The sequence below is a fragment of the Gopherus flavomarginatus genome, chromosome 7, assembly GCF_025201925.1.
Source record: "Gopherus flavomarginatus isolate rGopFla2 chromosome 7, rGopFla2.mat.asm, whole genome shotgun sequence".
Classification (NCBI taxonomy): domain Eukaryota; kingdom Metazoa; phylum Chordata; order Testudines; family Testudinidae; genus Gopherus; species Gopherus flavomarginatus.
Window position 1 is genome coordinate 97,608,756 of NC_066623.1, and position 14,168 is coordinate 97,622,923.

At 39.2% G+C, this 14,168-nt stretch overlaps 1 protein-coding gene across 3 annotated transcripts in view; it reads right to left on the reverse strand.

Moving 5' to 3' along the window:
• PDE4B (phosphodiesterase 4B) overlaps window positions 1-14,168 on the reverse strand; it is a 377,221-nt gene that overhangs the window by 229,987 nt on the left and 133,066 nt on the right. The gene's annotated exons all lie outside the window — the stretch shown is intronic.

The window sequence follows — 14,168 nt, forward strand, 5'->3', positions numbered from 1 at the left end:
TGAAAGGCATCATTCAAACATGTCGTGTTGGCTATTTTTTCCCATTTCAATTGTGAAGTAATTTGTTTGTCATCTTGCTGAGTCATTACTTGACTTAATAGTTGAGTATAAGATTTAGAGCACGATTAGGCAGACCTTACTCAGAAATCCCACTTACTTCATTTGTTAGTATTTTTTCAATATCTGCTTATGTTTGTATTCTTTTTTATATAATTTTTTGGACTTCCAAAAATGTTCTCTGGTGTATTACCTATAGGTCACCCTCAATGTGAGGATTTTTGTGGTCACTCTTTCACTGATTTTGTTGAGCATGCAGTTCATTTTCTTAACATTTAATTATTTCTTAGAATCTTGCTCTTCCTTTGCTATCTATTCCAAATGCTATTACCCTATTAGCTATTTTCATTTGAGAGTTTTTTCTGTAGTTGATCACTCCTACCTCAGGTCTTTTACAGGAGAAGACATTAATTAAATTGTGGAATTTCAGACATTTTCTTGACACAATAGTCACCTCCCATTATCAGACTATCATTTTTCTCCACCATTATTCTTAGAATAATGAAAAACTGACAACCATGAAAATCAAATGTTGCATTTTATTAGATCAATGAAAGGACTTTACAGCTGAAATTACATCCATCAATCTGGTTATCACATTTGACATAGCACCAACATGCTTGAGAACTAATTATTTTTCAAATATTATTGCACAGGGCAAAGTTAGGCCAGTTTTTCTTTTTTAATCAGTGGAAAACATTTCAAACAATAGTCTTAGAAGATATCCGTACTGATTCTTCAGCATGGCAGGTTAATAGTATATGTCTTCTTATTGCTTTAATTTGCCTTTCTTCTCACCATGTTTTTATACCACTTCTCTTTGCATTTTAGACAACTTCAGGCAGCTAAAAGAACTTAATGTCCTTGAGGCAGACAATACAAAGTACCAAATTACATTTTTCTGGACTTTTACCCAATTCAACTTATTTTCAAATGTCACATCATTTCCCAGTGATTATAAAGCTTGTTAAGGCTTCCTTGAAATCCAGAAAAATAGAGAAGTGGGAGGGAACGAAATATTATTTGAAAGTGGGAATCTGGGATAGTATTCCAGCAGAGATTTTGGTTGGAAACGATATATCTGTGTCTAAAGTTCTTAATGTGGTAACCCGCAGCAGGAAAGTGTGCACCCCAAAAACCCCTTTGCTTAGCCCAGGGGAGGAACAGGCAGAAGGAAGAGGGAAGGACACTTTGCCTGAATTGCAGGGAGGAGACATGCCCAGGCAGAGACATCTTCTCATCTCTTGCTGATAATTATCTAGTTGTTACATTTCAATATTGGTTTCAAGTCCAATGCTAACACTTAAATTGTTCTCAATAGGGCCAAAACCTCTGCTGATGTAACCCCACTGAAGTAATGGGTTCCACCAATGAAGAATTTGGCCAATAGTACTTACTCATGCAGGTTCGGGTCCTCACGCATATCTGGCCTTCTGCTCAACAAAACTATCAGCTGTATCTAATATCACACAGGGGATTTGAGTACTTGACAAAGATTCCAAGATTTCTTATACTTTGATTGTTTCCCTAAATGTTATTTTCTTAACAGTTTTATTCTCATCCTCTTCTTAAACATTGTGGTATGGAAATGAGCACTTTTTAGTACATATGTAACTTCTGGATAATACTTTTCGGTATCATACACTTGATTGCTTTAAAAAACAAGTTCTGTCACTTCCTTCTGAAACAAAGCAAAACAAAAATGAGAAAAGCAATATTCCAGGGATGGCCAAACTGTGGCTGGCGAGTCACATGAGATTCTTTTACAGTTAAAATGTGGCTTCCGGAGCACCCCTTTCTCCACTTACCAGACTCGGGGGCAGGGGGTGGGGAAACTCAGGGCTTCTGCCCTGCAATGGGATGGTGGGGCTAGGGGTTTCTGCCCTGTGAAGAGAGGGGTCTGGGGCTTCAGTTTTAGAAGCCCTGAGCCTCCTGGCAAGTGTGCCCGGCTCTCAAACTTCTGAAGATTATCATATGCAGCTCTGAGGGTCAGTAAGTTTGGCCACCCCTGCAATATTCCATTAAGGAGAGAAAGACATTCTAGCCACATCATCTAGTTGTTTTTCAAAACAACCACATTGACAATATTAGTATTTACAATGAAACATATCTCAGGGCTAAATTTTGCCACCTTTACTCAGAGTAAGACGCCACTCCATGGGAAAAGTCTGCATGAAAAGAAGACCATTAGAAGTTACTTAAACGATCCTGTTACAGGTCACAATCTTCTGCGGCTGAATTTTGTGCAATAATATATTTGGGCATTTCATCCAACAAGTGTGATGTGAACCTGAAGAAGCATCTGCAACATTTTTTTATAGGTGGGCATTTTTTCCCCTTGCCAGCCTCTGCCATTTAGTGTTTTCTAAATTGGATTCTCCCACTTAGGCACGGAATTTTTTTTGGAGTGGCTCATGTACAAATGGCCTGAGACTGTTCCATATAAAAGTGTAACATCTATAAATACCTCTTTCCGCATGTGTATTGGTGTTTGATTTGGTATATATAGGCAAAGAATCAGGGAAAGCTTAGCAAAACCCATTTTCTGCAACCATATCTGATCACACACCAGTCAATTTCTTGCTCTGGCCAAAGTCCTCAGCAATCTTGCAGCTTCCTGTCCTGTTTCACATCCCTTCTTCCCTGTCTCAATGCAACTGCAACCCTTCCGGATTTCCACTTCCCATGTCCCAGTTGCGATAACAGCCTCCCCACAACATTCTCCTGTACAAGGTTGGCCTCAACTCTGGCACTAAACATCATGACTGGGCACAGAAGACTCTCCTCATCTAGCACCCTCTGCTGACAAGTGCTTTGGCCCTGCAGTGCTCTGCTTCTTCTCATGACTTAGCCCTCCATCCAGGTCATTTTAAAAACTCAATCCTTCCGGCATATCAAACAAACAGCATCCACTCCCCTGCAGTCCCACTCTTCTCTCAGAGCAGCAGGTTCCCTGGCTTTCCCCAACAGAATGACAAAACCCCCAAACAAAACAAACCCAACTAAAGCAACCTCCATGCATCCGGGCTTGGGTATTAAGTCTCACTGTGATCTCCCCAACTGCCTGTTTCTGAACACCAAACCCAGAGCTACCGCACTGGAACATTTGCCCCTTTCCCAGGGCCTACTACCAGGACTACCGTCACTCCTACAGCTTCTCCATAGTTCCTTTCCAGGAGTGAGGGAACACTAACCATTTTTCTCCTGGGCATCTCTTCTCTGGATCCCTTTCCTGGACTTCCCCAGTAGCTTTCACTTCCTTCCTTTATGAAGAAGGCCCAGCTCCTCCATAGGTGAGTCATCTTAACACCCTTCAGGAGCAGCAAGGTGGGCTAATTGAGCTCTCAGACTTCCGTTACGTTAACCCTTTGTTCACCTGTGTGGAGCTCACACCTCCTCACACTTCCCAGTAGTGATTACTGCCTTTTATTTCTTCTTTGTTTTTAATATACTCTGAGGTCCTATGACCGGACACTACATTCCATTTTCTGTTTAATAGCATACAAACCCTAGAGTAAGGTCTATAAGAAGAAAATAAAAATATAGTTTTAAATCAACTTAAGTCTCTTCTAAAGTATTTCCAATAGTAATGGAAATCTCTTCCTCCACACAGCTTTAGGTCACCTGAATATTTCTCCTAACAGGGTAAGAAAAGCTTCTTGGTAACGATGAGAGTCATTCAGAAGTTGCTCCCAGCAGTGGATTTAATCATAGGAAAAAGGAACAAATCATAATCCATTCTTAAAAAAAAAAAGTATATTAATACCTAGAATTATTTTTTTCATTACTGATGCCACACAGGAGCGCTCCATCATTTTCTATAATTCTTGACTGGTTCGTACTATGTAATACACATACTTTACTATATATAAAGACAGTAGAACCCTAATAACCTGCACATCTTATAATTTGTTCCAAAATAAGTGTCTCTATTCATGAGTCAGCAAAGATTTAATGGCAGAGCACAATGGTAGGGTCACCCATTTTTAGCACCTCATTATTGTTTTTACAAAATATACAGTGACTCCTAAATAAGAGATCATTTTATTAGGCAAAATCCTTCTTTCAGTGACTGCCACCCCCATTGCAATGGTTACAATTATACTATCACTTCATTAGAAAAACACTCACTTTTTCTCAGGTCCCACGACTGAGCAATTAAAGACCATTTATGAGTACATTATTAAACTATTATAAATAACTAAACTACAATAACCAAAACCAGTTAAACCCAATCTTGTGATGCACGGTCCTTGCTGCTTTATTATCGCTTTCTTTGTAATGACCTGATCTAGTCAGGTGCTGAGCTCCTTCAACTTTCATTGACTTCTGTGCAATCTGACTGCATTCAGCAACTTGCCAAAGGCACCCAAAACCTCACCTGTATTTCTTTACATAACACCCTATCAAACATGACATCGTAAGTAACACCCCTACAACGTGATAGCCTCTGCCTCCTACACTCCTTTGATGCAGTCCTCCATTTAAGAGCCTATACTTCCCTAGGTGTTTGTACGTCCCATTAATGTAAATGGGATACAGGAGTGTGGGAAGAGTTTTTAAAGCTAGGCGGAATTATAAATATTTTACAAGAGGTAACATTTGTAAAATATTTAATTATTAGAAATTAAGTTTTAATTTTTTTTAATTGAAAAACTGTGGCTTAATTTACCAAACAAAATCTTAGGAAAGATAAACATTCAGTGTCAGATGAAATGAAACAGCCATTAATATAAGAGTAAATGACACAAATGTGTTCATAATAAAACACGTAAAATGTAACTGTAAATAATAAAAAGGATGGCTTGAACTCAGCACACTGTGCTGTGCAAGAGCAAAAATAAACAGACAAGAAATCTATTAATCCATCTGATGCCTAAAGGAATACATTTATATAGGTCTTCAGTACGGTAGTCACAGTGCAACATAAACAAATAAAAAGCTTATTAGGAGATGCAATGCTATATTATTTTAAAATGTAGGTAGATTATATACATGGGTCCAGACTCTTTTGAATAAGGTACTTCCATATCGATGTAATTAACCTTCTATAAAGTGTGCCTTACAGAGTCACCCCTTAGTCAATGTCATAATTCAAAAAGAAAAAGAAACTCAAGGAAAGAATTATAATAATGGAAATATGTACTTTAGTGATAACCGTAAAGGAGACTATGGATGATATCCTGGCCCCACTGAAGCCAATGCAGTTTTGACTTCACTGGGGCCAGGGTTTTACCATATTCCACACAAGTCCATGATTAATCATTTATGAACCCATCTGAAACAATGACAAATAACTGTCAAAAGGTATTAGGATTTTTTTGTTATTTTTAGTGTAGAATGTAAACAGAATCTGAATGCATATCAATAAACCTCTCACTGTATATTCACTATAATCAAAACAATATTTTTATCTAACTGCTCAGAAGTGAATTGTAACAAGCTTCAGAGAGAGATGCAACTAACTGGAATTATCCACCAGAGTGGAAATAGGAAAAGCAAAGCACAGACACTTGGCGAAAAATTCTGTGGGTAAATATAGCGTTATATTTCAGTTTGTCAACTTTAGACCTGTCTGATATATAATAGAATTGTCTCATTAAACAGTTAGTGTCAGAGTTTTGCAAGGTACTATGCCTATTCACTTTATGTGAGATATATTATGCAAACTCACCTCTCTACAAGAACCCTAGATAGGGCAACATTACAAGGTATTTAGTTCAGAATTTGCGAACAGGGCTGCTAAGAGGGTGTTTTGCAAGGGAGTTCTCCAGGTAAGGGAGCAAATACAGGATCCTTGGGATAAGTGGCTGTCTGGAGTGTGTGTTTGTGTTTGGGGGTTACTTGCTGTGTGCTGAGCTTGAGTTTGTCTGTCTGTTTGTTTGTTTGAAGGACCGTGTGCTGTGGCTGGCAGTTGGAAGCTGTGAGCTTCAAAGTAAAGTTTGAAAGCTAGAAGCCTCTGTTAATTGGCTGAGCCTTAGTCAGTGGGTGGGGCTATCAAGAAGGCCAGGGCTTTATAAAGCAGTGAGCAAGCAACCAGCAAGCTTTACAACCAGGGCTGCTAACAGGGAGTTTTGAAAGGGAGTTTGGAAGGGGGCAAGGTTCACTTGACATTCTTGAAAACCTGTAGACTAAGCTATATTCAAAACTTCTTGATTTAAACAATATCCTTTCATTAACCAGGTAGCTGTAGGAGAGAATGCAGGCAGAAGCCCAGCAGCAGAGTGGGGGCTACCCAGTTTATTATGCTGAGTGCAGCATGTATGATTACCTGCCCTGTGGGCAGGTGGTGTATGTGTGCATTCGGTGCAAGGAAATCTTGGCCCTCAGAGACTGCGTATGGGCTTTGGAGGTATTTATTTGACGGAACTGGAAGAGCTAAGGGAGGAAGAGAGGTATGCTGATGAGGCTTTTTGGGACACTGTAGAATTGTCCCACCTTAAGTCAGACAGCCCCTGAGCTGCTGAGGAGGATGAAAGGTCCATGGAAGTAGAGTAGTCAATGGAAGCAGAGGAAAACCTTCCCATAGTTGGGACACTCCTTGCAGATGGTGTTGGGGTATCCTCTCGCACTGAGGTTACCTCTCCGGGAGAGGGAACTCCAGTCACTAGGAAAAGGCAGGTGTTAGTAATGGGGGATTCAATAATTAGAAACATAGATAGCTGGGTTTGTGATGACCGGGAGAACTGTATGGTGACTTTCGGTTATGGATCTCTCGAGGCATCTAGATAGACTTATGTGTAATGCTGGGGAGGAGCCAGTGGTCGTGGTACATGTAGGTACCAATGACATAGGGAAGGGTAGGAGAGATGTTCTGGAGGCCAAATTTAGGCTGCTCGGAAAGAGACTGAAATCCAGGACTTCTATGGTGGCATTCTCAGAAATGCTCCCAGTTCCAGGCACAGGGCCAGGTAGGCAGGCAGAGCTTCAGAGTCTCAATGAGTGGATGAGACGAAGGTGTAGAGAGGAAGGGTTTAGATTTATTAGGAACTGGGGAAACTTTTGGGATGGGGGAGCCTATACAGGAGAGATGCCCTATACAGGAAAGGTCCTTTCATGGACTGGGAACTGGTTAAAAGACAGGGAACAAAGGTTAGGAATAAATGGCAAATTTTCAGAATGGAGAGGGGTAACAAGTGGTATCCCCCAAGGGTCAGTCCTAGGACCAATCCTATTCAACTTATTCATAAATGATCTAGAGAAAGGGGTAAAAAGTGAAATGGCAAAGTTTGCAGATGATACTAACTGCTCAAGATAGTTAAGACCAAAGCAGACTGTGAAGAACTTCAAAAAGATCTCATAAAACTAAGTGACTGGGCAACAAAATGGCAAATTAAATTTAATGTGGATAAATGTAAAGTAATACACATTGGAAGAAATAACCGCAACTATACATACAATATGATGGAGGCTAATTTAGCTACAACGAATCAGGAAAAAGATCTTGGAGTCATCGTGGACAGTTTTCTGAAGACGTCCGCGCAGTGTGCAGCGGTGGTCAAAAAAGCAAACAGGATGTCAGGAATCATTAAAAGAGGATAGAAAATAAGATGGAGAGTATCTTATTGCCCTTGTATAAATCCATGGTACGTCCACATCTTGAATACTGCATTCAGATATGGTTTCCTCATCTCAAAAAAGATATACTGGCATTAGAAAAGGTTCGGAGAAGGGCAACTAAAATGATCAGGGGGTTGAAACGGGTCCCATATGAGGAGAGATTAAAGAGGCTAGGACTTTTCAGCTTGGAAAAGAGGAGACTAAGGGGGGGATATGATACAGTATATAAAATCATGAGTGATGTGGAGAAAGTGAATAAAGAAAAGTTATTTACTTATTCCCATAATACAAGAACTAGGGGCCAGCAAATGAAATTAATGGGCAGCAGGTTTAAAACAAATAAAAGGAAGTTCTTCACACAGCACACTGTCAACTTGTGGAACTCCTTGCCTGAGGAGGTTGTGAAGGCAAAGACTATAACAAGGTTTAAAAGAGAAATAGATAAATTCATGGAGGTTAAGTCTGTTAACGGCTATTAGCCAGAATAGGAAGGAATGGTGTCCCTAGCCTCTGTTTATCAGAGGGTGGAGATGGATGGCAGGAGAGAGATCACTTGATCATTGCCTGTTAGGGTCACTCCCCCTGGGGCACCTGGCATTGCCCACTGTCAGTAGACAGTATACTGGGCTAGATGGACCTTTCTTATGTTCTAATTAAATCATATTATATATATAAATGGGTTTTAATTTAAGGGATTAAATACTCAGTTACCAATTTATTTTCCTTTTGAAAACTCATATTAATATCCAAATATATACTTTTGCTTTCTGCAGCAGCTCATTACTCTTGTATAAAGGTATAAAACCAGATAATTGTGTAATATTTTCTTTAATAATGGCATATTGTACATTACTAAGATATGGAAGCAACTATAAAATGAATAGGAGTACTTGTGGCACCTTAGAGACTAACAAATTTATTTGAGCATAAGCTTTCGTAGGCTACAGCCCACTTCTTCGGATGTGGGCTGCAGCCCACGGAAGCTCATGCTCAAATAAATTTGTTAGTCTCTAAGGTGTCACAAGTACTCATGTTCTTTTTGCGGATACAAACTAACATGGCTGCTATTCTGGAAGCAGCTGTGTTGATCAACTGTGTGTGGCCAACCCCATGTACACAGATTCATGACTATGCAATTAAACATAAAAAGATTCTAAATGTAACTGAATGGGTCCACAGTGTTGTAATCTACAGTGGCAATTCACCCACCCTTGCCCCTCCTGACTCTTGCTGACCCAGATGATAAAATGTTGATATTATAGAATCAATTACCAATACCATTGTATTTTTTCCACAGACCTTGGAGGCAGTGGCAGATGTGAAGCTGACCAGCTCCTTTCCTTCTCCCGCAGGTTCATGGGATGGGGGTACAGAGAGACAATGTGATGCATGATGGAAGATTTGTCCACATACCTTGTTTTGCAAACTGCTTGAATTTACTTGTGAGGAAGTTCCTGAGGGAAACGGGTTGGGGTCAGGGGAATTGCAGAGAGAATGTTCATGACCCCATACAATATAAGGGCACTAAAAGCTCCTACTTGGCATATAATCGGCTCAAAAAGCTGTACGTGCAGAGTGGTTTTCCCTGTCTCCAGCTGAAGGTGGTGACAGTAGAATTTTACTTGGCACATGCTGGAAGTGGTTGTATGATTACACCACAGCAATCCAGGCATTTTATAGTACCAAAAAGTGCTTTCACTGGGGACACTGGTCTGAATCAGTCAAAGTGGTGAATCACAAAGATCAAACCAAATCAGACCACTTATCTGTCTGCAGGAGAAAAAAAAATACATATGGAAAACCATTAAGGCAGCAAAGTTTTTTCACTGTCATTGGTTTACGGTAGATATTGCAAAGCGACTTGCACATTCTCATTAAACATGTTCATCTGTTCATTCTTTCCATGCTCCTGGAAAAATAACACGGACACTTCCTTCCACTGTAGAAAGTAACTTGGTCTCAACTGTGGAAGATAGACTGACATCATAGGTGGAGTGTTATGAAGTCCAGTTCATGGCGGTTAGTGCAGATAGTATAGAGAGGTAATGGTGGTCTCAGCTGGAACAATGAATTTGACAGCAACAATTAACAAAGAGTCCATTTAGGAAACTTGGAGGATTTTGGACTCATGCATGGTGCACCACAGCAAAATGAATCTGCATGAAAATGACAACATAGAACATGGAAGGTTATCTTCATGATGCCTATGTCACATCTGGCAACACTGGAGTGCTACTGAACTGGTAATTAAGGTGGAATTTGTGGCCTGTGCTATCATACTTGTAACTATACATCAATCTGCCCAAAAAGTAGTGTCTACACTTATCTTGAGTTTAGTGCACTAGATGCAACTGTGATTGCAAGCTGACTTGCCCCTACACAGAGAGAGATTTACTTTAATTACAACAAACAAGAACCTGCTGCAATGGAAGCACTAAACACAGGTAACTGCAAGAATGGTAGCAGGACCAATAGTTTAGAGACTTAGGAAAAAGGACAGGGAGAAAAGTAGTAATAAGGATGGAATGTTCCCCCATTTTCCCAGCGCTGTACACCAGCCAACTTCTTTTGACAAAGTACATGCTGACTTTATGTGGTATATAGACATTTGCGTCACTAAACTTTAAGTTATCAGGAAGAGGGGAGTGAGGAAAAGGAGCTGTGAGGAAAAGCATATTTACTACTAATAGTGGCAGTTACTAGATACCTGTCTGTCTGTCTCTCATTTCTTTAGTTTTCATGTAGCTAAACAAGGTTTGTATTCAGCTCCTTTTTTATATATATAAAATCAGCTTTGGATAGGTAAGAGTAACCCCCCCCCATGTTTTATTTCCATTCCTATTTTAATATACATATTACATTGTAACTCGCTTTAATAACCAAGACCTCTGTGGAACTCTGCCTTGATAAAACAACAGTTAAAATAGCAGCAGTTGCTACTACTATCTACTCTAGCCTAGGTTATTCCCTTTTAATTTCTTCATCATTGCTACTGTGACTGTAGTGGGTGCACAAGTGAGATTCTAGAATGCTCTGGCTACACCAAAGACCAGGCCTGGATTTTATCGCTGCTATTGCTGCATATGATTATTTTAATTATTACGATTTCATTTGCTCATGTTCACTCATAGTTTCATAGAATTGAAGGCCAGAAGGGACTGTTAGATCATCTAATCTGACCTCATGTATATCACAGGCTGTTAAATTTCACCCTCTTACCCTGTATGGAGCCCAATAACTTGCGTTTGGATAAAGCACAGCTGCCAGAAAGACATTCAGTCTTGATCTGATGAGATCAAGAAATGGAAGAACCCATCATTTCTCTTGGTAGTATGTTCCAATGGTTATCTACCTTCACCGTTAAAAACGTTTGCTTGATTTCCTTTTCAAATTTGTCTGGCTTCAGCTTCCAGCCATTGGCTCTTGTTATGCAGTGTGGATAAAAATCAATGATTTAAAAAAATTGGATTTTTAAAATTTAAATTGGATGTTTTTGATAAAATGCTTTTTGAGGAAAAAACCTATCTAAAGATAGTTTTAAATAAGCTACATTATAGCTCAAAGACATCTCATCATGGAATAGGTATTATAAATTCTAATTCTATAGTATGAGACAATATATTCATGTAATGTTTAAGAAAAGTTTTGTAAATGAGTTCCAATAGTTCATGGATTAGGGACCCAATCTTTGGGATTCCAGGTGCTTCTATATAGATTATTTAGGTTAATCTTTCTATCTACCCAATGGGACTCAGTGCTCAGTCTAGAAGATACCCTCAGAGATGCTTAGTTTTGCAGTTCTCAAACGGTGCATTTGTGTCAGCAGAGAGAACACACTTGTTAACAGCAAAAATGTTTTTAAATAAATAAATATATACAGGTCAGAAATAACAGACCTCAACCCTATTGTCCCTCTGCAAATTTGAGTACACAGAGTCAATCCCTTACCTCTCTCTAAAAGTGCAAAATTTCAAAAAGTTCCATGAATAGAAGATTGTTGGGGGCAGAACAGATCTGGACAAGGAGAAGAAGTCTGGAGATAAATGTGAGAAAGGAGGGACAGGAAGTAGAAACAAAAGTGTACCTGTTTAAGCAGCATATTTCAGAAGTCTTGAGGTCTTTCTGAGGGTAGCCTTCATTGATTTGAGCTCTACCATACTAGTCTCTCACTAGAAGGGAAAACCTATAATGGCAGCAGGCTGTAAAAGAGACCCAGTTTGGGAATATTTTAATGAAGTTCTCCTTCCTGTGGGAAAGGCAGGCATACATGCAAAAGCAAATAGTGCAACAAAGGAATCCAAGGCCTGGCTGCCCGAATGAAACAGCATCATGAGAAGTGTTCTTTCTCAGGAGGAAGCTACGTTGAAGATGATGAAAGGAACATGCCTGAACATGCAGGATCTTCAGGTTTGTAAATTTTTTAATTCATACTTCTTCCTTATGGACTGCCTGTCTTCCTTCTGGACTATTCTTGAATTCTCATGTTTGAGCAAAATGCATACATATAGTTGTTACTCTACGCAGTTGTGATAAAAAATAAATAGCTGAAATAGGCAGATCTTCCTTTTACAATTTCACCTTTAAAGTAGTACTGAGTGTCAGTGAATACAATCAGTAATACTAAAGGAGCAGTATGGTAATAATGCACTGACTTATGATAGATACATTTGTGATAAGAACCAGCAGATTACAAAAAGAGGTAATTGATGAAAAAATTGCCCAGTTTGTTTATGCAACAAACTCTCCTTTCCATATGATTGAGAACCCACACTTTATTAACATGGTTCAGTCATTAAGACAAGGATAGAATCTGTGACGTTGCACTCCATATGCTTTATGAAAATATGCTTATGAATGTGAATATGATGCAACTGGAATATGCTTTAGGCAAATGGTCTCTTGGAAAGTATCATTACAAAGCTTATAATCTACTGAGTGTGCTCATCCTATTTGTTTGCATGTATTATTTCTATGACTGAAGTTAGGAGAATAATATATAAACGTGTATTACTGATGTAAACATACTAAGTGGAAGCCAATAAGGGTGCTTCAGAATCAATGAACTGTAAATGGCTCAGTTTACTTGCAAACTTTCCTGTGTACGTGTGGGCCAGCCCAGGAAGAATGGAGGCTGGGGTCTTACGGTGACATGTGACCATGTCACCTGATAATGAAATCCATCTTAAATATGGTACTTTTCCATTTAGAAGGAGGGGTGGGATTTGCCGGGCACAAGAAAATAATATGTATTTTAATACAGTTAAATGTAAATGTATACATCTAGGAATAAAGAATGTAAGCCATACTTCCAGGATGGGGTACTCTATCCAGAGAAGCAGTGACTGAAAAGATTGGATGGCCGTGGTGAATAGTCAGCATACATGAGCTCCTACTGAAACACTGTGGCCAAAAGGGCTAACGCGATCCTTGGATGCATAAACTGGGGAATCATGAGTAGGAGTAGAGAGGTTGTTTTACATCTGTATTTGACACTAGTGGAACTGCTGCTGGAATACTGCATCCAATTCTGGTGTCCACAATTCAAGAAGGATGTTGGGGGGAGAGGGGGGGAAGAGACAGCTCAGTGGTTTGAGCATTGGCCTGCTAAACCCAGGGCTGTGAGTTCAATCCTTGAGGGGGCCATTTAGGGATCTGGGGCAAAAATCTGTCTTGGGACTGGTCCTGCTTTGAGCAGGGGGTTGGACTAGATGACCTTCTGAGGTCCCTTCCAACCCTGATATTCTATGATTCAATGATAAATTGAAGAGGGTTCATAGAAGAGCCCCAAGAACAATTAAAGAATTTGAAAACATGCCTTATAGTGATAGATTCAAGGAGCTCAATCTATTTACCTTAACAAAGAGGAGGTTAAGGGCAAGATATTACACTACTCAAGGGCTGAAAGGTGAAGCTCAACAAATTCAAACTGGAAATAAGACAGAAATTTTTTAACAGTGGGAGTAATTAACCATTTGAACAATTTACCAAAGCTCATGGTGGACTCTTCATCACTGGCAATTTTAAAATCAAGATTGGAATTATTTTAGGGAAGTTCTACAGTCTGTGTGATACAGGAGGTCAGGCCAGATGATCACAATTCTTCCTTTTGGCCTTGTAAACTATTAATCTATGAAAAATATAGCCAATTCGTTAGCCTCCCTAGTTGCTTACCCAGTTCTCTCTAGTGTTATACTCACCTTCTTTGACTCAGGAATTACAAGCAGAAATATTGCTCTCCCAGACAAATAGGGGATATGTACTTCATAGAGCAAGAAAAGCATTACTTTAATAGATTATAGTGCACAAAACAATATGTTCCCAACACTGTAGGCAAGATCATCTACCTATTCTGTTGCACTAATATCAATAGTTCAATATTAAAGCAACTAGGCTTTTCAACAAAAATACAGGCTTTTCAATAAAAGCATTCTGCAAGTGTTAATGTCAATATACAGAATTTAGAGGAGATTATATCCATGAAATCAGTTATTTAAAGTATTCTATATTTAATTTAATGAGTTAACCTTGAAAAGAAAATATCTATTGATTAT